At 46.6% G+C, this 24783-nt stretch overlaps 8 non-coding genes across 8 annotated transcripts; 7 read left to right on the top strand and 1 right to left on the bottom strand.

Moving 5' to 3' along the window:
- The first annotated feature begins 7659 nt into the window (after positions 1–7659).
- trnan-guu (transfer RNA asparagine (anticodon GUU)) lies at positions 7660–7733 on the top strand. The gene has a single exon. It is a non-coding gene; the product is annotated as a tRNA-Asn (tRNA).
- Positions 7734–12448: 4715 nt separating this feature from the next.
- trnas-aga (transfer RNA serine (anticodon AGA)) lies at positions 12449–12530 on the top strand. The gene has a single exon. It is a non-coding gene; the product is annotated as a tRNA-Ser (tRNA).
- Positions 12531–13479: 949 nt separating this feature from the next.
- On the top strand, positions 13480–13553 carry trnan-guu (transfer RNA asparagine (anticodon GUU)). The gene has a single exon. It is a non-coding gene; the product is annotated as a tRNA-Asn (tRNA).
- Positions 13554–15590: 2037 nt separating this feature from the next.
- On the top strand, positions 15591–15664 carry trnan-guu (transfer RNA asparagine (anticodon GUU)). Its single transcript has one exon. It is a non-coding gene; the product is annotated as a tRNA-Asn (tRNA).
- A 3818-nt stretch (positions 15665–19482) lies between these two features.
- On the top strand, positions 19483–19556 carry trnan-guu (transfer RNA asparagine (anticodon GUU)). Its single transcript has one exon. It is a non-coding gene; the product is annotated as a tRNA-Asn (tRNA).
- Positions 19557–21612: 2056 nt separating this feature from the next.
- trnas-aga (transfer RNA serine (anticodon AGA)) lies at positions 21613–21694 on the top strand. The gene has a single exon. It is a non-coding gene; the product is annotated as a tRNA-Ser (tRNA).
- A 950-nt stretch (positions 21695–22644) lies between these two features.
- Positions 22645–22718, top strand: trnan-guu (transfer RNA asparagine (anticodon GUU)). The gene has a single exon. It is a non-coding gene; the product is annotated as a tRNA-Asn (tRNA).
- A 744-nt stretch (positions 22719–23462) lies between these two features.
- On the bottom strand, positions 23463–23536 carry trnan-guu (transfer RNA asparagine (anticodon GUU)). Its single transcript has one exon. It is a non-coding gene; the product is annotated as a tRNA-Asn (tRNA).
- Positions 23537–24783: the final 1247 nt, after the last annotated feature.

Genomic DNA, 24783 nt, shown 5'->3' with positions numbered 1-24783 from the left:
CGACTGAAATGATAGTCCACATCTGCAACAGATCTCTCTACATCTGCCTCTCACGTCAAGGACCACGAAATTAAATAATGTTTATCAATGTTGCAACGAGGAAATACAGATGCTGGTTTACACAAAACGACACAAAATACTGGAATAATTCAGCGGGTCGGGCAACATCTCTTGAGAGAGCGTTAGGTGATGTTCAGGTCGAGGCCTTCTTCGGACTGAGATTCTACATTCAAAACACGTAACACACCCTTCCAAAATAACTATCACTTTCTAGCCCACCATTGCCGCACCTTTACCATGGTGCAACTCGATGATTCAGCCGCTCTTTGCATCCACAGTCTTCAACCTTATCTTCCCTAAGCCCCGCTTTGCCCGCTTCCATCTCATTCTTTGCCCGCTTCCATCTCCATCGTATTTGCCTCTGTCTGTCCAAATGAACTAATCTCCACATACCTCGATTCCACCTTGTTCCCTTGTCCATTGCTAGCGCCAACCGGTTCTAAGGTCAAAGTCAAAGTCAAAGTCCTCCATTCCTTCCCTTTTTAGAGAACGAATGTCCAGAAGTGGAGTAAGATTCGATCTCGGACACCACAAATACGCACAGCACGATGAACTGGAATGGAACGCGCTCCATGATACCAAAGAGCGGCAAAGGACCTGCTGCAGATGGAAGGCAGACGTGTTCAGGATTCCATCGGCAATTGGAGAACCGAACCGTCGACAGTGCGGTGTGATTCTGTGACTTGATCACCAGGCCCGCTATTGCTTTCTAACGAAAACAAAAACACAATAGGACTCGTAGTTCCGTTTACACTCGTTTAAAAAAGAGAAACCACATCCGTAGGAAAGAATTCAACACGAGCATGTCCTTTAATGAGCGATGTTTCGAAGAAGAGGCCGAGAGCAGATGAGTGAGACGGTGAGAAGTGAAAGTCTGAAATGTGCAGGTTTTCGGTGAATAAAAATCTAAAGGCATGAACATTGAATTCTCACATTTTAGGTAATCAATCACGCCCCCACTTCCCCAACCTGTGCTCCAGCTGGACTCGCACCAATTTCTCCCCGATCGACCCCCCCCCCCCCCCCCCCCCTCCCCTTGCACCTACATTCCTTGCTCTGCTTCTCAAAACAGAGTGCACAACTTTTCTTCCTTCATAGTGTTTCGTATCCCCGCCTGTCACGCGGGAGACCGGGATACAATTCCTTGATGAGGGAATAGTTTTTCTCTCTCTCAATATAACCGGTATTCCAGGTCGTGTTTTGAACATTTTGATTGAAAAATGGTGATAGCCACAAGAATCTAGTTATTGAGGTGATCGTTTGTTTGAACATTCAGAATTAACTTAAAACAGAAAAAGGTTCTAAGCCCCACCATATCAATTTCGTACATTATGCCAAATTAACCTAATCTGTTGGCCACATCCCTCCATTCCCTGCATATCCATCTACATATATGCAATATTTGTGAACGCTACTATGTTGTCTGCCACCAACACCAGCCCTAAGAATGCGTACCACAATTCTGTGTTTAAAAAATGGCCGAACACATATCCATTATATTTTCCACCTCCCACTTCAAAGTGGTACCCTCTCGTCATTGAAACATCCACCCTGGGATAAAGGTTCTGAGTGTCGAAAATATCTATATTCTCATAGCTGTATATACGTGTATCAGGACTCAACCTCCAACGATCAGATGAAGCAATCCAAGTCTGTCACACCTTTGCATGTAGGCAATGCCCCTATTCCAAGCAGCATTGCAATAAATCTCGTATACGCCGCCTCCAGAGCCTCCACATTGTTCCTGTAATGGAGCGACCAGTTCACTTAACGAGAGACTCAAAATGAGGTCCAATTAACGGGCTGCGTTGTGACTTCCTCATTGTTATCTTCAGTCCCAACAAAACTATATGCCTATCAACCAGTTTATCTATTAGCGTTGCCATTTTCAGGCAGCTAAGACCACAGGGTCTCTCCGCACATCAGTTATTGAAATGTTGCCATAAACGTTCCCCTTTAATTCGACATTCCTAAGTATAACTCACAGTTTCTCGGATTAAACTCCATCTGTCACCATCTCCCACCCTCCTCCATACCCGCAGATGATCCTTATCACGCTGAATGCTTTGACATCTTTCCTCACTAGCGGCCACTGCACCAATCCCACTGTCGTCTGCAATCTCTCTCACTAACCCATCTGTACAGATGTCAAATTCACTCATACATTGGGCAGTGCGGACTGTAGTGAACTCGAGACGGAAGATACTCCCAGTATCTTACCGCAGAATTCATACTCCTTTCCCCTCGTCCCGACACTCATGTCCTATCCCCATTTCACCTTCGGCCCCACGTGTCATCTCCACCCTGCTACCTTCCAACCATATCACCACCTCCCTCGTTTTAGATTTCACTCCACTTTACCTGATCTGATTCCCTTTCTCAATCTTGTTTTTTTTACCTCTAGTCTAGTTCATTGATTGCACCTATCTGCCAGTTAACGCCCCACCACTGCGGCCACTTACCACCTGCCTGACATATTGCACCCCTTATTTTTTCCAGTTTTACCCTCCCTTACATAATCAATGTGAAGAAGGGTCACAATCCAAAACGCCTCCTGCCCATTCTCTCCACAGGTGTTGCCCGACACGCTGAATTCCTATAAAGCGTTGTGTGTTTCGTCGAGATTCTAGCATCTGCAGTTGTTTGAGTTTCCATCGGTGTCAAAATTAGATCCAGAGATGGCTACCAGCTTCTCTTAATCCACTTCATTCGCTTCTCTCCCTCTAACTACCACCCCCCCCCCCCCCCCCCCCCCCCCCTTTGATAGTATGGTTATAGCCACAGGAATGCTACAACGTAGGGTGTGACATTATTTGTGAGCTTCAGGAATTGGCGTTCGGAGCCCCCGCATTCGCCGCTACGGGCGGCCCGTCGTTCGGGCCCTCTCGCCGAGATGAACATCCTCAGCGGCTTGGAATCAGAATCGGCCACTTCCTACCGGAGTCCGCGTCTCCCAAACTCCACAGGCCGAGCTGGGCGGAGATTCAACGCCGGCGGCCCTCGGCAAAGGGTCCCAGAAATCAGCGCCGCCCGCGCTTGGAGCTCTCCAAACCGGAACATGCAACTGCAGATGTTGCATTACAAGAAAAAAGGCACAAAGTGCTGCAGTATCTCCGCGGGTTCGCCAGCATCCCTGCATAACATAGGCAGATGACGTTTCGGATTGGGACACTTCTTCAAACTGATTAGGGCGAGGGAGTGGGGGGAGATGGAAGAGAGGAGACACAGGAGAAACGGTGAGCACAGGTGGTGGCTGCTTCATTACGTTGGTTGGACAAAGGCTATAGCCGAAACAATAGGTGTGGAATGTGGGAAAGCGATGGGGTTTCGGTGATTGATATATGTCACCTAAAATTTAAAAAATGCAAAGTTTAAACGGCATGGTATCACCGATGTACAAGAGGCTGTAATGGGAACAGCGCATGCAGTAGGTGAGTCCGATGAGGTGCACATGAACGTTGGCCTCGCTTGGAAGGTCTGCTGGGGTCCACGTATGGAGGCGGGGGCGGAGGTGTAGGGACACGTGGTACATCACCCGTAGTTGCAAATACATGGTGTGGATGGGAAATTATTAACCAACGACTTGCAGTGAGCGTCTCTGTGGAGGGCGTGAATGGGTGGAGATGGAGGGTTCACTTTGTAGCTGGCGGAAGTGACGGGGGCTTGAAGTTGGTTTGGAAACTTGGTGGGAGGAAGTGTCATCCAGAACACACTGGAAGTCGTTAGGAATGCAGTAGGCGTCAGTCGTTGGTCCTGTCCCACAAACCCCCTACCACACAACGCGCCCCCGCCCCCAACACACCTCGGGCCCCTCACCCCTCCACCCGGCCCCACACCCATCCCCCAGCCTCACACACCTCAAACCCGCCTCCACCCGGCTCCACACCCCGCCCCCACACCCCCCCCCCCCCCCCCCCCATACTTACTTGTCCCCCTCCCTCCCACACCTTCCCCCCCGCCCACACACCCCTCCTCCCGCCTACACACAACCCTCCATCATACAGCCCACTTCCCTCCACCTTTCCCTTCCCTTCTCCCCACCCACAAATGAATAGGAGGTGGATGGTGTGCTGGAGAAAGAGCGGAAGTGAGCCACGCCTGCGCACTTAGGGGCTATGGGTGAGTGTTGTAATATTGCGTTGGGGGAACGGGTGAGTGGTGGAATATTACGATGGGGAATGGGTTGGGTTGGGGGACCACTCCTCCGAGTGACAGGGACACAACGGCACCCCCTTTGCCTAGTAACATCTTAAAGTGGAGGTGTTATTTCACTGCTCACGCTGCACCTGTGGGGGGAGGAACAGGGAGGTGTCCGGTCACCGTTATTTTACACCTGAGTGCACCTGCGCAGCCCCACCAATTCGCCTCAGCCGCTCCCATCCGCTGACTATTGGGGGCTGGAAGAAGACAACCGGCCGCACTCACCCGCTCGAGAGAGTAAGTGAATCCCGCCCATACAGACGTGGTCGCCCGGTGACAACCCTCAGAAGCCGCCCAGCAAGCCCGTCGGATTGACCAGCAATTAGGAAAGTAAACCCGGCCGCCCAGAGCTAACCACCCGGCGAAATCCCCGATCGCCATTATTACCTGGAGGCCGGATCATAGAAACATAGAAAATAGGTGCTGGAGGAGGCCATTCGGCCCTTTGAGCCACACCGACATTCGTTGTGATCATGGCTGATCGTCCCCTATCAATAACCCGTTCCTCCCTTCTCCCTATATACGTTGAATCCACCAGCCCCTAGAGCTCTATCTAACTCTCCCTTAAATTCATCCAGTGACTTGGCCTCCACTGCCCTCTGTGGCAGGGAATTCCATAAATTTCCAATTCTATGAGTGAAAAAGTATTGTTCTCACCTCAGTCTTAAAAGACCTCCCCGTTATTCTAAGACTGTGGCCCCTGGTCCTGGACTCGCCCCACATTGGGAACATTTTTCCTGCATCTAGCTTGCCCAGTCCTTTTATAATTTTATATGTTTCTTTTTATTATTATTTATTTATATTTATAGATAGAAAAATAAAGACAGAAAGAAAGGGAATTAGAATAATAGAATAAATTGGCAATCATACAACTTAGGAGATAGGTCCGTAGGTCAGAGAACATAACTATTCATCTAGTCCTGGATTCAGGTTTCAGTCAGGCTTCCGCGCCGGCCCAATCTACCCCTTCAAATAATCTATAAATGGAGATCATATTCTAGTATATAATTCTGGTTTGTCAATTTCCCCAATCTAAGGTCTCCGACATCTCCATAATCCACATCTTGATTGTAGGGGTTGCTGGGTTTCTCCAAACATTTTATATTAATTTTTCCCAATTATTATACTGTAATCATTTCGTTGGTTTGTTGTAAGTTTTAGGTATTGTTCTGATATGCCCAATCTTATTAATTTAGGATCAGGATCCAGTTGGGTCTTAACGACTACAGAGATTATTTAAAAAATATCCATCCAGTAATTTTTAATTGTTATAAAATTTACAAAAGTATGGGTTAAATTAGCCGCAGAGTATTGGCATTTGTCACTGATAGGAGAGCTGTTAGGAAATATTGCATTACATTTGGTTTAGAACAATGCAGTCTATGTAGTACTTTAAATTGTATTAAAGAATGTCTGGCTTTTAACGAACATTGATGTATATGTTGTAGGCTTTCGTCCCAAATATCTTTCGTTATGGGTTAAGTTAATTCCTTTTCCTATGCTAGTCTATATAATTCCGTCGACGGAATCTCACTGTCTAAAAGAGTATTACAAATGTAAGATATTAATTTGACTGTGTTAGGGTATTTATTCAAACATTCATCTAGAAACTCTGGTTCTCTAGTTCTGTATTCTTGTGTATGTGATTTAACATAATCTATAAGTTGTAAATATCTAAAAAAATATATTTGAATGTAAACCAAATTGAGTTATAAGATTTAACAAGTTTGGTGTTCTGATTTCTGGGTTTGTAATATATAGTAATACAGCATCTGCACATAGAGATATTGTATTAACTGTATTTTTAGTATTATACCCATATATTTCTAGATATGCTCTAACACTTTCTGCTAGTGGTTCAATAGCAAGGGCGAATAATAATGGGGATAATTTTATGTTTCTATAAGATCCTCCCTCATCCTTCTAAATTCCAGTGAATACAAGTCTAGTCTTTTCAATCTTTCCTCATATGAAGTCCCGCCATATAACCATATAACCATATAACCATTACAGCACGGAAACAAGCCATCTCGGTCCTACAAGTCCGTGCCGAACAACTTTTTCCCCTTAGTCCCACCTGCCTGCACTCATACCGTAACCCTCCATTCCCTTCTCATCCATATTCCTATCCAATTTATTTTTAAATTATACCAACGAACCTGCCTCCACCACTTCCACTGGAAGCCCCACTGCGGAGACAAGTACCATCCCCGGTATCAATCGCGTGAACCTACGCTGCACTGACTCAAATTAGGAGACCATAAACTGTACAACCTACTCCATATGTGGGTTCACCAGAGCCCTATACAACTGCAGAAGAACCTTTTTACACCTATACTGAAATCCTCTTGTTATGAAGGCAGTATCCTGAAACCCCGTCACTGGCAGACCGACGGGAACTCTCTCACCGCACGGAGCGCAGAGTCTGAAGCAGGGAGCCTGTCCCCGACTTGCATGATTGCATGTTTCCGGCACGTTCTAGCGTTAGGTCACGACAGTCGTGCTTCCCCGAGTCTGGGATCAATACTGTGCTCGTCCCTCTTAGGACATGCAGATCACATCCACTGCAATATGCCCTTAGTCGAGCGCGGTAGACGTGGGCGGAGTAAGGCGATCGACATGAAATGCATTGGGGTCTCCAGGCGCAGTTGCGAATCCTGACGACTACGGCAGTAGCAGTCCGCCGTGCGAAACTGAGTTGCGCGTAATTTTGAAGGAGTGGTCATTGGGTGCTGCCTAAATGAATAATCCGCGGAAATAAGTATGGAAAAAAGTGACAATACAGCAAAGCGTTTGGTTACACTGAAAAGGTCGGTGGATAATCTGCGGAGACAAGTAAAAAATGGCTTCATCACTGACCTGTAAATTTGCCTCATTGCTCCGACCCCGATGTCTTGCGGCCCAGAGTGTGTACTGCGCGATGATTCAACACTCATCCACTGAACGCCAAAGAATGTCGACACACGTTCCTTAACCGCTCCTCACTGCTCAACCCTGGGGAGTCGATGCTGCACTCGCGCCATCACATATGTATCATTCCTTTAAGAGGGTCCGGATCTGTACACAGGAGGCTGAGTGATTCCGGGCTTTACTGGTTTATGATGTCTGTGACAATGTGGACACGTGAGTGATGAGGGGGCTTGATATAAGATGAGATTGTGTACAGGAACGGAATATACGGCGATTAATGTCTGTATAAACGCCGCAAATGTCGGAAGGGTGCTTGCACTGTTTGTATATAATTTGTTGTCATTTTTCTCAATAAATTTTATTTTGGAAAAAATACGACCCTCGGGCCAAAATCATTGGTGCCGTTTGTGAAAAGCCGTTTCCCAGCTATGTCCCAGGCCACCCATTCCCAACCCGGGAATGCATCATTTCTTGCCGCTCTGTCAGGTTGTCTCTGTGGCGCAATCGGTCAGCGCGTTCGGCTGTTAACCGAAAGGTTGGTGGTTCGAGCCCACCCAGGGACGCTCGTGATATTTTGCTATGCATGTCGATGACAGCTAAGTAACTGCTCTCTACGGAGGCGGGCACTCCCTGCTGCCGCCCCACTCTGCTCGTTTTGAGCCTTTCTGCGGTGCAACAGGAGTAACTATGCCGCACAGACAGCATCTTTGGAGGGACGGAATGGGCGACGATTCATTTCGAGACCATTCTTCAGATTTGGAAAGGGAAAGGGAAACGGGAGATATAGATATTAATGTAGAAGGATATGGAAAAAATGTCCATGATAAAGATAAGGTAATAGAGACTCGAAAAGTGGAAGTCATTAAAGAGGCGAAGGACGTGAGAGATAGCTTGGACGTAGATCGGAAAAGATTGGATCAGGGGAATAGAGTGGGGTCGAGGTACGTGGATATAATTTCAGTGGGACAATAGCAGGAAGAAACAATGGGTCTGCCATTGTTTATGAATTTTTGTTCATGGAATTTGGGGAAAAGATAAACTCGGGTTGTGCGGGGCTGGAAAAAACGGAAAGGTTGGAAGCTGTGGAAGGCAGACAGCCGGAAGTGAATACTCAGTAATGGTCTGTGATATTATGGCCTGGTGCTCATCTGCGGGAACATGGTCGACGAATAGGTAGGAGGAAGTGTCTGAGAACTGGCGCTTTGCCTCAGCGCAGTAGCGGCCATCGCGCCGCACTACAGCAGCACGTCCCCTGTCTGCCCCTGTGAGGGAGATACAGTGATCATGAAATGGGAGAGAGGTGGCGTAAATAGTACAGGGGAATAGTTGAAGATCGGCATTGATATTATGTTCCTGCATCTGTTATGCATGGCTATATTGCACATATCAGTGCGTACGGACGGGGCAATTGCCAGACCGGAATGGAAGGGAAGTGAAGTGTTATATTCCACGGAGTAAAGAGGGGAAACTGCTGGCGATGGACTGACATAAACATGGTCTGAGCAAGCCTTGTGTTGTAGAGGCACTAAACGTCGTGAATAAACGGTTTACTTTATTCAGGCATGATAGGCTCGAAATCCATGCACGTTGGTCCCCTAACACAAAGTTGTTGTTGCCTGCCGCCACGTGGGCTCGAGTTGAGCTCTTGCTGAGATGGCAGGACACTCACCCGAAGAGGGAAGAGAGCTGGTCAGCTCGAAGTGAGAGAGAGAGGAAGAGGGAGATGAGTAAATGGGCCGCCACAGAACCCCCGTCGAGCCGGAGGCAGGAAAACGAGCAGGCCGACAAAACGCGGCAGTCTGACTCGTAAACTTACAGGCAGTCGACAAAAAGGGATGGAGCACGCTCACCTTCTACCGGAACGTGCGCGAATATGGTCGAGGGCGGCTCCAGCTGTGGGTCGGGACCAGGGACGTGTGGTCAGGGGAGGCAATGGAGGCAGAGCTTCATCTGTCATACACCAATGAAAATAGCTGTTACGAAAAGTTAAAAAAATAAAATAAAATAATATAAATATAAAGATTTGCCACTGATCTGTGTTATAAATATCATTTCTGTATGGATCCAGTCATTTTTATAGTAAAAATCGCCAAATTGCGGAGCTCCGCTGCAAAAACGGGGAGACGAGAGATGAGGCAGCGATATGCGGAGCCTTCCCCCTGATTGCAGAACCGCTCAGGAACTGGGTGGAGCGCGGGCAATAAACGTGTGCCTGTTACTATCTCTCTGTATGTCATAAATGTAATGTTTGTAGACCCCTTCGTTCCATGTCCTCGCCTTCCATAGTCCCGGTAACTGATTTTACGTATAAATACATTACATTTACTCTCGCTGGTCTCGTCATAAAACTGCAATGATAAAGCGCCAGGGGTGGCAGCTACCACATCTGCCGTCATGTGTCCCAGATATGACAATGAAATTCGTGCTTTGCTTCAGCACAGCAGAATATCGTAGGCATGAATACAGAACATATCAGTGAGTCCATAATACCATTATATAAATATATACACACATCAATAAATAAGCAGATAAAGTGCAAATAAACAGATAATGGCATATTAATCTTCAGAGATTTGTGACAATTGAGTTTAATAGCCTGATGGCTGTGGAGAAGAAGCTGTTCATGAACCTGATCGTTGCAGCGGGGAGACGAGTGAGTGGCCAGGATGGCGTGGGTCCTTGATGGTGCTGCCAGCCTTTTTGAGGCAGCGACTGCGATAGATCCCCTCGATGGAAGGGAGCTCAGAGCCGATGCGGCAGTGTTTACTACTTTTTGTAGTCTTTTCCGGTCCTGGGCGCTCAAGTTGCTGAACCAAGCCACGATGCAACCGGTTGATGTCAACGGGACTGTGGGTTGTAGGTAACCCTTCCTTTCCCCTCCCTTTCCCCTCCTTCAATCCAGACCCAGCACTCCAGCGGGGTGCGCTCCCATTTGTTTCCACTAACTCCCCGCAGAATTACCACTCATTTCCCCTCTTGCTGCGCTCATTTCCCAGCCCTGAGTCCCCCAGTTTATCACCCCCCCCCCCTTCCCATTCTCCTTTTCACCCATCTATATTCCTCCACCCGTTTTACATTTCACTTCTTATCTCATTCCCTTCTACATCTGTTTAGTTACCTCCTGTAGAATATATTTATCTCTGCCTTAAAAAGATTAAGGCAGAGATAGATATACTTCTTTAATAATTAGTAATTCAAAATCAAATTGCTGATCGAGGCTCCCGATGCTGAAACCCCGCCAGCCGATGAAAGGCCCCGCCAACTGTCCGATTCAAGCCCCATGATACGGGGCAGACGAAGCTGCTGTTGCTGGAGTTCGGAGTCGGTCACCAACCAGGTCAGCTCCTGATGTTACCGTCCACAGGGCCCACGGCCGAAGCCTCGCGTGTGTGCACATGCGCGCTCACGCGTGTGTGTGTGTGTGCGTATGCGCGCGCGGCCGCCAATAAATTGTATCCCCCAATGTTTTGATAGCGATTTCCGTGCCTGCTTCGTCAAGACAGAACCAAAGTACCTGTTCAACTCTTCTGCCATTTCCTTGTTCCCGATAATAATTTCACACGTTTCTGCCTTCAAGGGACCCTCATTTGTATTTACTTAGGTTTTCTCTTAACATGCCTAAAAAAGTTTTCACTATCCTTCTTTATATTCTTGGCCATCTTGCCCTCGTATTTCATCTAATCACCCCGTATTGCCCATTTTCTTACCGCGTGTTGTCTTTTGAAAGTGACCCAATCCTCTGGCTTCCCGCTGCTCTTTGCTATGTTATTCACCTATTATTTTAGTATTATTCAATCCCTATCTTCTCTTGTCAGCCAGGGTTGCCTCTTACTCCCCGTAGAATATTTCTTCCTCTTTGGGATGAATGATTCTCCATCTTCTGGATGGTGCCCAGAAATTCCTGCCATTGCTGTTATTGCAGGGATCCTTTACCAGTCGACCTTGGCCAGCTCCTCTCTCATGCCTTCATAGTCCGTTTGATCAACTGCAACACTGACACTTTTGATTTAACCTTCATCCTCTCAAATTGCAGATTAAAACTTATCATATTATGGTCACCACCACCTCGCGGATCCTTTACCTTGCGTTCCCTTATTAAATCTGATTCATTAGACAACACATAATCCAGAATTGCCTTCAATCTGGTAGGCTCCAGTACAATCTGCTCTAAGAATCCATCTCGGATGCACTCTACAAACTCCCTTTCTTGGGGTCCAGAACCAACCTGATTTCCCCAGTCTACCTGCATATTGAAATGTCCCTAACCACAGTGGCATTACCTTTGTTATTTGCCAATTTTAACTCATGCTGCAACTTGCACCTTATATCCAGGTTATTGTTTGGGGGGCTGTAGATAATTCCCATTAGTGTCTTTTCATCTTTACAATTCCTCATTCATATCCACAGCGACTCTACATCGGCAGTCCATATGTCACCCCTCGCAAGGAACTGAATTTAATCCCTCACCAAAAGAGCCACCGCACTTAGTCGGCCCACCTGCCTGTCCTTTCTATAGGATGTATAACCCTGAATATTCCGTTCCCCATCCCTTTGTTAGCTTTCTGCCCGTTAATTCGGGTGTATTTAATAACTCCTATTATCTCTTTCCCATCCTTTGAATGCATGGTGGGGTGGGGGGGGGGGGGGGGGGGGACTGAAGGTATTCACGAATAATTTCTTAAAGCTGTAGATGCGGGTACAATTCCAATTTGAACTAATTGGATGTATTGGTGGATGGAGAAGATTTAAACGGGTATCGGGTGGCTGGCTGGTAAGTCCCTCATTCACGGTTATTCACGGTGTTTAGTATGTTTTCCCTCCCATCTCTCTCTCTCTCCCCCCAGCAAGGTTGGTTCTTCTGTTTGCCTTCATTAGCTTCAATTGAATTTGTTTCAGTGTTATTTATCACATTGTGGCTTTTCAATGATTCAAGTGGGTATCAGACGATTTTTAAAGGCTGAATCGGCCAGTTCGCCGAGCCTTTCATCGCCCATCAAACTGCTGCGTCGATGCGATCGAGGCTACCGATGTTGAAGCCCTTCGCGGGCTCCAAGAAAGTGAGTCCCTCCCACCAAATTGTGTCTCCCCTCCCCCATGTTTTGTTAGCGATTTTCACCGAATCTGCCTGGCCTGCTGTGTGTTCCCGGCGCTTTCCAGCTTTGGTGTAGGATCAGTATTACTGCCGTGACACTGCAACCAGCGCAGTCTCAGTTTGTCCCAGGACTCACCGATTATTTCTGGTGAATTATCTTCTTCGAGCGCAGACATTTGCAGGGCAGTGGTCGTGGCCGAGTGGTTAAGGCGATGGACTAGAAATCCATTGGGGTTTCCCCGCGCAGGTTCGAATCCTGCCGATTACGGCGGTAGCAGGTCCGCTCGTTTGAACCGACCTGTGCATAATTTTGACGCGATGTTCACTAACTGTTGTCACAATTAATATTCCGCAGAAATAGGTTAGTAAATATGTCCGTAACCAAAGATTTTGGTCACGCCGGTAAGTCGATTGATGATCTGCTGCGACATGGAACAAATCGCTTCGTTACTCAGCTGTATATTTGCCTAGTTGGCTCCGGTACTGAATACTGCGGCCCAGAATATGTGCTGAGCGATAATTCACTCATTCACTGAACGCCAGAGAGTGTCGGCCCACACTGCCACACCTGTGCTCACTGGACATACCCGGTGAATTGTTGCGGCACCCCCGACCACATGTGAAGTTCTCCTCCTCTCTCCGCTGAGAGTACTACAACAACCTCTCCTGCTGCTCCTCCTCTCTGATTATCTGTTGATTTCACACCTTACATTCTTGTTCAACCCTTCAACATGTCGAGCTTCCCTCTCCCCTGACTATCAGTATGAAGAAGGGTCTCTACCCAAAACGTCACACATTCCTTCTCTCCAGAAATTCTGCCTGTCCCGCACAGTTCCTGCAGCATTCTGTGTCGACCACTTGCGCACCCTTTCTCGGGTTTGGGCGGATCTGTACAAAGGCAGCTAAGTGTTTCCAGAATGTTCTGCTTGATGTGGACCGTGACTTCCTGCCCAAGTGAACGTTAAGGGGGTTTGGTATAAGGATATTGTATCCACTGAATATAAAACATACTGTATATTACCGTGTGTGTAATCGTTGAGGATGTTGGATGTGATCCTGTAATATACGGGGGGTGGGTCTGAATAACATGTATTTTTAAAAAAATCTTTCTGGCCCAAATTTTTGATACCGTTTATGCAAAGCAGTGTCCCAACCCTGACCCTGGTCACCGCTTCCCAGACCGGGAATTGTCCGTTTATTCCCCTTTCCGTCCAGTTGTCTCTGTGGCGCAATCGGTCAGCGCGTTCGGCTGTTAACCGAAAGGTTGGTGGTTCGAGCCCACCCAGGGACGATGGCGATCGGAGTTTTTTTTCTGTGCATGTCCTTGGCAGCTGAGCAAATCTGCTCTCTCCAGACGCTGGCGCTCTCTGCTGTCGCCTCAATCCGCTGATTGGGTGTCTTCCTGCGGCGTCTCGTTTCGTTTCATTCAAATATTAGTCTTTTCAATAAACAACATCCCAGGAACTGAAGAAGGGTCTCGACCCGAAACGTCGCCTATTCCTTATCTCCAGAGATGCTGCTTGTCCCGCTGAGTTGTTCGAGATTCTTGTGTCTATCCCTGGAACTAGCGGATTGGATTCTCTGCTGAACTGCTGCCGCTGGACAGTTTTAAGAAGGTACAGCGAGACGTTTGGACACAAAATGCGTCAAGAGGTTTGGGGTGGGAGGGGAACCGTGGACTGTGTTGGGATGATCAGCTCAGATGATGTTGAATGCTGGTGGAAACTCGTGTGGGCGCTTGGCCTGCTCCAGCTATTTTCAATGTCGATGTTATTCTCACGGAGTCCGGGATGTAGCTCTGCAGAAGGGCACACGTTTTGCGTGTTTAAGGCCCCAGGTTCAATTCCCGTCACTTCCACCTAGTAATTTGCAAAAGTTGGGGAAAATCCCGCAAACGGTGTCTGAAGAATTTCTGACTTTAAAATGCAGACTCGATTTTACCCGGAATCCTAGAGACTGGAAAAGTGACGTTTCGGAGGTATAAATCCCCGTCGATTTGCCCTTTTATATTTTATTTCGTTCAATGTCAGGAGCTGGGAACCGGGAGCAAGTTGACGCGATAGCAGTGAGCACAAGGATATTAACCCAGGTGTACAAACCTGGGAACATGGGGAAGTAGTGAGACAGGGATAACAACACTGATGAGCACTCGAAGACAATGAAGAAAGACAGTGAGAAAGACAACATGGGAAGGGAGCACTCCCCTCCCCCTCCTCTTCATCCCCCGTCTTCTTTCCCTTCTGTTCCTCCCCTCTCCAATCCCACCCTCATCTACTTATCCTTCTCCTTTCCCATTACCCTCTCTCCCTCCCCCTTCCAAAACTCTTCTCCCCTCCCATATCTCTCTACACACCCCCCCCCCACTCCTCACCTCCCCCTATCCCCACACTATCCCTCCTGACCTTCCCCACTGCCCTCCTCACCCTATAATCCCCACTCGCTACCTCCCCCACTCCCCCTCTTCTCCCTCTATCACCACTCCTACCCACTCTCCATCCTCATCTCCCTCTTCATTTCCATCTCCTCCTCTCCTCCTCCAATTCATCACCTAACGCTCCCTCTCGTTCCCCTACCCTCAGTCAATCCATCCTCTCCACTCCCTAACCTCCCTAACCCCCTCGCAACATTCCCATTCCCCCCCCCCCCCCACCTCCCACACGCATCTTCCTATTCTCCCCACCTTCCCCTTCCCCCCCACTATCCAATAGTGAACAATGATAAACACACCCACCCCTCTCCCCCCACCTCCCCCCCCCCCCCCCCCCCCCACGCACGTCCACACACACCCCTCCCCCCACAGCCCACCCTTTCCCGGCAACACACAGCCTCCCACACAACTCCCGCCCATACAGCCCTCATCCTCATAACCCCACCCCCACCCCACCACCGCCCACACAAAACCCTCCCCTCCCCTCCCTCACAACTCCCGCCCCCCACATCACTACTCCCGCCCACAAACACCACTTCCCCCACAACCTCCCTGCCTTTACACACCCCCTCCCACATCCCCCCAGACCCCACACCTCTGATTTATGACGTTCGCGACAATCTGGCCACATGAGTGGTAAGTAGGCTTGATCTAAATAGACATTGTGAACTGTAGCGGAATATACACCAAATAAATATATGTATAAACGCTGCAAATGTCGGAAGGGTGCTTGCACTGTTTTACATATATTTGTCATTTATCTGAATAAAATATATTTTTGAAAACACAACTCTCTGGCCAAAAGCATTGATGCCGCTTAAAAAAAGCTGCTTCTCAGCTATGTCCCAGGTCATCCCTTCCCAACCCGGGAATGCATGATTTCTACCGCTCTGTCAGGTTGTCTCTGTGGCGCAATCGGTCCACGCGTTCGACTGTTAACCGAAAGATTGGTGGTTCGAGCCCACCCAGGGACGCTCGTGATATTTTGCTATGCATGTCGTTGATAGCGCTGTAACTGCTCTCTGCGGAGACGGGACTCCCGGCCGCCGCCTCACTCTGATCATTGGGAGCCTTCCTGCTGTGTAACTGGAGTAACTCTGCCGGACAGGCAGAATCTATGGAGACACGGAATGCGTGACGTTTCGTGTCGAGACCATTTTTCAAACCTGTCAAGGGAAAGGGGAACGGAAAATACGGACAGTGGTGTCGAACGATATAGAACAAATGAATGAAAGGTATACGAAAAAGGAACGATGATGAAACATGCCATTGTTATCTGGTGGTGGCTTTTTGTAGTAGGTTGGTTGGGTGAAGGCTAGAGCTAAGACAATAGGTGTGGAATGGGGAAGGCGATGTGGTTTGGCTGGTTGATACATGTTACCTAAAATTTAAAAATTCAAAGTTTAAACCGTGTGGTCTCACGGATGTTCAAGAGGCCACAATGGGAACAGAGCCTGCAGTAGGCGAGTTAGAGGAGGTGCACATAAACATTAGCCTCACTTGGATGGAGTATTGGGGTCCCAGGATGGAGGCGAGGGCGGAGGTATAGGAGCAGATGTTACATATCCCGTAGATGCAAATAAATGTACCCCCGGAAGGGATGGTGTGGGTGGGAAGGGATGAACCAACGAGTTGCTGTGAGCGTCTCTATGAAGGGCGGGAATATGTGGAGGTGGTGGGTTCACTTTGTAGGTGAGGGAAATGACGGAGGATTGGTTTGGACACTTGGTCGGAGGAAGCGTCATGCGGAACACTCTGGAAGTCGGTAGGTAAACAGTAGGCGCCAGCCGATAGTCTGTCATCTGTGGTAGAGATAAAGAGATCATGAAAGGGGAGGGGAGTACTGGAGATAGTATAAATGAGTAGCGGATTATCGTAATGGATATGACGTGCCTGCTTCTGTTATGTAGGACTATATTACATCTATCAGTGCAGAGGAATATGGCGAAGTCCGTGCCAGAATGGAGGTCGAGTGAGTAGAGGGTTGCCACGGTAAAGCGGAGAACTTGTGGTGATGAACTGACGTCACGTAGTCTGAACAACTCATGTGGGCATGTCGGGATGCGTCCTAGCTTGATGTTGGCAAATCAAATAGAGTGAGCAGGAGATTGCACTGATCCAGGTGGAGTTAATTCCATCTCCTATGCTAGTCTATGTAATTCCGTCGACGGAATATCACTGTCTAAAAGAGTATTATAAATGTAAGATATTAATTTGACTGTGTTAGGGTGTTTATTCAAACATCCATCTAGAATCTCTGGTTCTCTAGTTCTGTATTCTTGTGTATGTAATTTAACATAATCTTAAAGTTGTAAATATCTAAAATAAATATTTGAATGTAATCCGTCATTCTGTTGTAACTCCTGAAACGAGAGAAAAAATACCATTTCTATAAAGATGTCCCATCTTTTTAATTCCATGATTTTTCTATTATACAAAACCTTTATCCAACACTGAGGGTTTAAATGAAGGCTTATTTGCAATGGGGAGAGAAAATGATAAAGTATCCAAATTTAATATCTGTTTTAGTTGTTTCCAAATTAGAATACCATTATATATTATATGGATTTCACGATAGATTTTTTAATTCAATTTTGTCGGAGCTAATAGAATCGGACCAATTTCAAAAGGCAACCAATCTACCTTTTCCATCTTTAACCAGTCTGGCTGTTGATCCATATCTTCCAACCAAAACATCATATTTATGACATTGACTGCCCAAAAGTAAAATAAAAACATTGGTAAAATTAATCCTCCTTTGGTCTTCAATTTGCATAAGTGTGTTTTGCTTATTCTATAACCATATAACCATTTAACAATTACAGCACGGAAACAGGCCATCTCGACCCTTCTAGTTGGTGCCGAACACGTATTCTCCCCTAGTCCCATATACCTTTGCTCAGACCATAACCCTCCATACCTTTCCCGCCCATATAACTATCCAATTTATTTTTAAATGATAAAATGATAAATTGGCCTATCGTTCTTATAATCCCAAATAAAATTTATCACTATAGAATCAACTATCTTAATTATTTTTTTGGGGAGATATATAGGAATTGATTGAAAAAGGAATAGCAATTGCGGAAGGAAAATCATTTTTCTAGCATTAATTCCACCGAGCATTTAAATGAGAAGTGTTTTCCAATATTGAATATTCTTATGCAATTTATTAAGTGAAGGCATGAAATTTGATTTAAATAAATAATTTAAAATCGTCATCGAATATTCTAAAAGGTGATTGTTGCAATATATATAAAGTAGGTTCCGTTATTGGCATAATCTCACTTTTATTCCAATTAATTCTATTTCCTGAAAATAAACCAAATTGAGTTATAAGATTTAACAAGTTTGGAATGCTGATTTCTGGGTTTGTAATATATAGTAACACATCATCTGCATATAGAGAGATTTTATTAACTGTATTTTTATTATTATACCCATATATTTCTACGTGTCCTCTAACACTTTCTGCTAGTGGGACAATAGCAAGGGCGAATAATAACGGGGATAATTTTATATGTTTCTATAAGATCCTCCCTCATCCTTCTAAATTCCAGTGAATACAAGTCTAGACTTTTCAATCGTTCCTCATATGAAGTCCCGCCATCCCCGGGATCAATCTCGTGAACCTACTCTGCACTGACTCAATCACAAGGATGTCCTTCATCAAATTAGGAGACCAAAACTGTACAAAATACTCCAGATGTGGTCTCACCAGAGCCCTATACAACTGCAGAAGAACCTCTTTACTCCTATACTGAAATCATCTTGTTATGAAGGCAGTATCCTGAAGCCCCGTCAATGGCAGACCGACCGGAACTCTCTCACCGCACGGTGCGCCGAGTCTGGAGCAGGAAGCCTGGCCCCGCCTTGCATGATTGCATGTTTCCGGCACGTTCTAGCGTTAGGTCACGACAGTCGTGCTTCCCCGAGTCTGGGATCAATACTGTCCTCGTCCCTCTTAGGACATGCAGATCACATCCACTGCAATATGCCCTTGGACGAGCGCGGTAGACGTGGGCCGAGTAAGGCGATCGACATGAAATGCATTGTGGTCTCCCAGCGCAAGTACGAATCCTGACGACTACGGCAGTAGCAGTCCGCCGTGCGAAATGATTTGCGCGTAATTTTGAAGGAGTGGTGATAGGGTGCTGCCTAAATGAATAATCCGCGGAAATAAGTATGGGAAAAAGTGACAATACAGCAAAGCTTTTGGTTACACTGAAAAGGTCGGTGGATAATCTGCGGAGACAAATAAAAATGGCTTCATTACTGATCTGTAAATTTGCCTCATGGCTCCGACCCCGATGTCTTGCGGCCCAGAGTGTGCACTACGCCAAAGAATGTCGACACACGTTCCTTAACCGCTCTTCACTGCTCAAACCTGGGGAGTCGATGCTGCACTCGCGCCATCACATGTGTATCCTTCCTTTAAGAGGATCCGGATCTGTACACAGTAGCCTGATTGATTCCGGGCTTTCCTGGTTTATGATGTCCGTGACAATGTGGACGCGTGAGTGATGAGGGAGCTTGATATAAAATGAGATTGTGAACAGGAGCGGAATATACGCCGATGGGTGTCTGTATAAGCGCCGCAAATGTCGGAAGGGTGCTTGCACTGTTTGTATATCATATTTTATCAATTATCTCAATAAAGTTTATTTTGGAAAAAATACGACCCTCGAGCCAAAATCATTGGTGCCGTTTGTGAAAAGCCGTTTCCCAGCTATGTCCCAGGCCACCCATTCCCAACCCGGGAATGCATCATTTCTTGCCGCTCTGTGAGGTTGTCACTGTGGCGCAATCGGTCAGCGCGTTCGGCTGTTAACCGAAAGGTTGGTGGTTCGAGCCCACCCAGCGACGCTCGTGATATTTTGCTATGCATGTCGTTGACAGCATTTACTACTGAACACGTATTCTCCCCTAGTCCCATACACCTGCGTTCAGACCATAACCCTTCATACCTTTCCCGTCCATATAACTATCCAATTTATTTTTAAATGATAAAAACGAACCTACCTCCACCACCTTCACTGGAAGCTCATTCCACACAGCTACCACTCTCTGAGTAAAGAAGTTCCCCCTCATGTTACCCCTAAACTTCTGTCCCTTAATTATCAAGTCATGTCCCCTTGTTTGAATCTTCCCTACTCTCAGTGGGAAAAGCTTATCCACGTCAACTCTGTCTATATAGTCTATATAGACATTTACTACCGATTCGACTTGCAGATTCACAGTTTTGGAATCCTGCACCAGCACCCCAAGTCCCTTTGCATCTCCGATTTATGGAAGAACCCCCGCTTTCACCTGCCGGGGACTTATGTGCCTCTCGCCTACACTAATTTGGTTGTCAAAAGTATCTCGGACGCACTCTACAAACTCCCTTTCTTGGGGTCCAGAACCAACCTGATTTTCCCAGCCTACCTGCATATTGAAATGTCCCTAACCACAGTGGCATTACCTTTGTTATTTGCCAATTTTAACTCATGCTGCAACTTGCACCTTATATCCAGGTTACTGTTTGGGGGGCTGTAGATAATTCCCATTGGTGTCTTTTCATCTTTACAATTCCTCATTCCTATCAACAGCGACTCTACATCGGCAGTCCATATGTCACCCCTCGCAAGGAACTGAATTTAATCCCTCACCAAAAGAGCCACCGCACTTACTCGGCCCACCAGCCTGTCCTTTCTATAGGATGTATAACCCTGAATATTCAGTTCCCTGTCCTGACCCACCTGCAGCCGTGTCTCTGTAATCCCCACAATGTCATATCTACCAATCCCTAACAGAGCCTCAAACTCATCCAATTTACTTCTAATAAGAATACTAATAATAATACTAATAATAATACTACTACTACTACTACTAATAATAATAATAATAATAATAATAATAATAATAATAATAATAATAATAATAATAATATATTTTATTGTCATTTCACAAGCGAAATACTTCTAATACTTCAAATAATAATTCTAATAATACTTCACGCATTCATATATAATAAATGTAATCCATTACTCACCTCACCTTTTACATCGACTCCTATTTCACTTGGCCATACTCTCCTATCCTTTTGTGAGCTTTCTTCCCGTTAATTCGGGTGTCTTTATTAACTTTTCCTTTACTATCTTTCCCATCCTTACATTTCCAATGTGTGGCCTGCCTCTACTATTTAGTTTACATCCACCCGTGTAGCAAAATTTGACTGCTTGGTGGGGGTGGGGGGGGGGGGGGGTGTAACTGAAAGTATTCACGAATAATTTCTTAAAGCTGTCTGATGCGGGTTCATTTGAAATAATTGGATGTATTGGTGGATGGGAAATATTTAAACGGATATCGGATTTAATGTGGTCAGCTCATTAAGGGCTCAGGTCGAAAGGGTTTCCTGGCTGGCTTGCAGGTAAGTCCCACATTCACTGTTACTCACGTTATTTAGTATGTTTTTTCCCCATCTCTCTCTGTCTCTCCCCTTCAAGGTTGGTTCTTCTGTTTACCTTTATAGGCTTCAATTGAATTTGTTTCGGTGTTATTTATCACATTGTAGCTTTTCAATGATTCAAGTGGGTATCAGACGATTTCTAAGGGCTGAATCGGCTCGTTCGCGGGGCCTTTCATCGCCCGATGCAGCTTAAAATCAAACTGCTGCGTCGAGTCGATCGAGGCTCCCGATGTTAAGCCCTGCGCCGGCACAAAGAAAGTGAGTCCCTCCCCCCAAATTGTGTCTCCCCTCCCCCCATGTTTTGATAGCGATTCACAACGAATCTGCCTGATCTGTTGTGTGTTCCCGGCGCTCTCCAGTTTTGGTTTAGGATCAGTACTATTGCCGTGACACTGCAATCAGCGCAGTTCCCAGGACTCACCGATTATTTCTGGTGAATTATCTTCTTCGAGCGCAGACATTTGGAGGGCAGTGGTCGTGGCCGAGTGGTTAAGGCGATGGACTAGAAATCCATTGGGGTTTCCCCGCGCAGGTTCGAATCCTGCCGATCGCGGCGGTAGCAGGTCCGCTCGTTTGAACCGACCTGTGGATAATTTTGACCGGATGTTCACTAACTGCTGTCAGAATTAATATTCCGCAGAAATAGGTTAGTAAATATGTCCGTTGCTAAACATTATGGTCACGCCGGTAAGTCGATTGGTTATCTGCTGCGACATGGAACAAATGGCTTCGTTACTCAGCTGTATATTTGCCTAGTTGGCTCCGGTCCTGAATACTGCGGCCCAGAATTTGTGCTGAGCGATAATTCACCTCTCATTCACTGAACGCCAGAGAGTGTCGGCCCACACTGCCACACCTGTGCTCACTGGACATACCCGGTGAATTGTTGCGGCACCCCCGATCACATGTGGAGTTCTCCTCCTCTCTCCGCTGAGAGTACTACAACATTTCTCCCGCTGCTCCTCCTCTCTGATTATCTGTTGTTTCCACACCTTACATTCTTGTTCAACCCTTCAACATGTCGAGCTTCCCTCTCCCCTGACTATCAGTATGAAGAAGGGTCTCTACCCAAAACGTCACGCATTCCTTCTCTCCAGAAATGCTGCCTGTCCCGCACAGTTCCTGCAGTGTCGACCACATGCGTACCTTTTTTTCGGGTTGGGAGCGGATCTGTACACAGGAAGCTAAGTGTTTCCAGAATGTTCTGCTTGATGAGGACCATGACTTCCTGCCCAAGTGAACGTTAAGGGGGCTTGGTATAAGGATATTGTATCCACAGAGTATAAAACATACTGTATATTACTGTATGTGTAATCGTTGAGAATGTTGGATGTGATCCTGTAATTTATGGGGAGTGGGGTGGGTCTGAATAACATGTATTTTAGGAAAAATATTTCTGGCCCAAACCTTTGATGCCGTTTATGAAAAGCAGTGTCCCAACCGTGCCCCTGGTCACCGCTTCCCAGCCCGGGAATGGTCCGTTTATTCCCCTTTCCGTCCATTGTCTCTGTGGCGCAATCGGTCAGCGCGTTCGGCTGTTAACCGAAAGGTTGGTGGTTCGAGCCCACCCAGGGACGCTGGCGATCGGATTTTTTGTTTCTGTGCATGCCCATGGCAGCTGAGCAAATCTGCTCTCTCCAGCGGCAGGCGCTCTCTGCTGTCGCCTCTATCCGCTGATTGGGTGTCCCCCTGCGGTGTCTCGTTTCGTTTCATTCAAATAATCCTCTTTTCAATAAACAACCTCCCAGGAACTGAAGAAGGATCTCGACCCGAAACGTCGTCTATTCCTTCTCTCCAGAGATGCTGCTTGTCCCGCTGAGTTGTTTGTGTCTATCCCTGGAACTAGCGGATTGGATTCTCTGCTGAACTACCGCTGGACAGTTTTAAGAAGGTACAGAGAGACGTTTGATAGGTTGAACAAGTTAGGGCTTTATTCTTTGGAGCGCAGAAGGTTAAGGGGGGACTTGATAGAGGTCTTTAAAATGATGAGAGGGATAGACAGAGTTGACGTGGATAAGCTTTTCCCACTGAGAGTAGGTAAGATTCAAACAAGGGGACATGACTTGAGAATTAAGGGACAGGCGTTTAGGGGTAACATAAGGGGGAACTTCTTTACTCAGAGAGTGGTGATTGTGTGGAATGAGTTTCCAGTGAAGGTGGTGGAGGTAGGTTCGTTTTTATCATTTAAAAATAAATTGGATAGTTATATGGACGGGAATGGTATGGAGGGTTATGGTCTGAACGCAGGTGTATGGGACTAGGGGAGAATACGTGTTCGGTAGTAAATGCTGTCAACGACATGCATAGCAAAATATCACGAGCGTCCCTGGGTGGGCTCGAACCACCAACCTTTCGGTTAACAGCCGAACGCGCTGACCGATTGCGCCACAGTGACAACCTCACAGAGCGGCAAGAAATGATGCATTCCCGGGTTGGGAATGGGTGGCCTGGGACATAGCTGGGAAACGGCTTTTCACAAACGGCACCAATGATTTTGGCCCGAGGGTCGTATTTTTTCCAAAATAAACTTTATTGAGATAAATGATAAAAAAATGATATACAAACAGTGCAAGCACCCTTCCGACATTTGCGGCGTTTATACAGACATCCATCGGCGTATATTCCGCTCCTGTTCACAATCTCATTTTATATCAAGCCCCCTCATCACTCACGCGTCCACATTGTCACGGACATCATCAACCAGGAAATCGCGGAATCACTCAGCCTCCTGTGTACAGATCCGGACCCTCTTAAAGGAAGGACACACGTGTGATGGCGCGAGTGCAGCATCGACTCCCCTGGTTTGAGCAGTGAGGAACGGTTAAGGAACGTGTGTCGACATTCTTTGGCGTTCAGTGGATGAGTGTTGAATCATCGCGCAGTACACACTCTGGGCCGGAAGACATCGGGGTCGGAGCCATGATGCAAATTTACAGATCAGTAATGAAGCCATTTTTATTTGTCTCCGCAGATTATCCACCGACCTTTTCAGTGTAACCAAAAGCTTTCCTGTATTGTCACTTTTTCCCATACTTATTTCCGCGGATTATTCATTTAGGCAGCACTCTATCACCACTCCTTCACGCGCAACTCAGTTTCGCACGGCGGACTGCTATTGCCGTAGTCGTCAGGATTCGTGACCTAACGCTAGAAGGTGGCGGAAACATGCAATCATGCAAGGCGGGGACAGGCTTCCTGCTCCAGACTCTGCGCACCGTGCGGTGAGAGAGTTCCGGTCGGTCTGCCATTGACGGGGCTTCAGGATACTGCCTTCATAACAAGATGATTTCAGTATAGGAGTAAAGAGGTTCTTCTGCAGTTGTATAGGGCTCTGGTGAGACCACATCTGGAGTATTTGTACTGTTTTGGTCTCCTAATTTGATGAAGGACATCCTTGTGATTGAGTCAGTGCAGAGTAGGTTCACGAGATTGATCCCGGGGAGGCGGGACTTCATATGAGGAACGATTGAAAAGACTAGACTTGTATTCACAGGAATTTAGAAGGATGAGGGAGGATCTTATAGAAACATATAAAATTATCCCCGTTATTATTCGCCCTTGCTATTGTCCCACTAGCAGAAAGTGTTAGAGCACATCTAGAAATATATGGGTATAATAATAAAAATACAGTTAATAAAATAT

The sequence above is a fragment of the Leucoraja erinacea genome, unplaced genomic scaffold (genome assembly GCF_028641065.1).
Source record: "Leucoraja erinacea ecotype New England unplaced genomic scaffold, Leri_hhj_1 Leri_450S, whole genome shotgun sequence".
Lineage (NCBI taxonomy): Eukaryota > Metazoa > Chordata > Chondrichthyes > Rajiformes > Rajidae > Leucoraja > Leucoraja erinaceus.
This window is presented reverse-complemented; position numbering and strand designations above follow the sequence as displayed.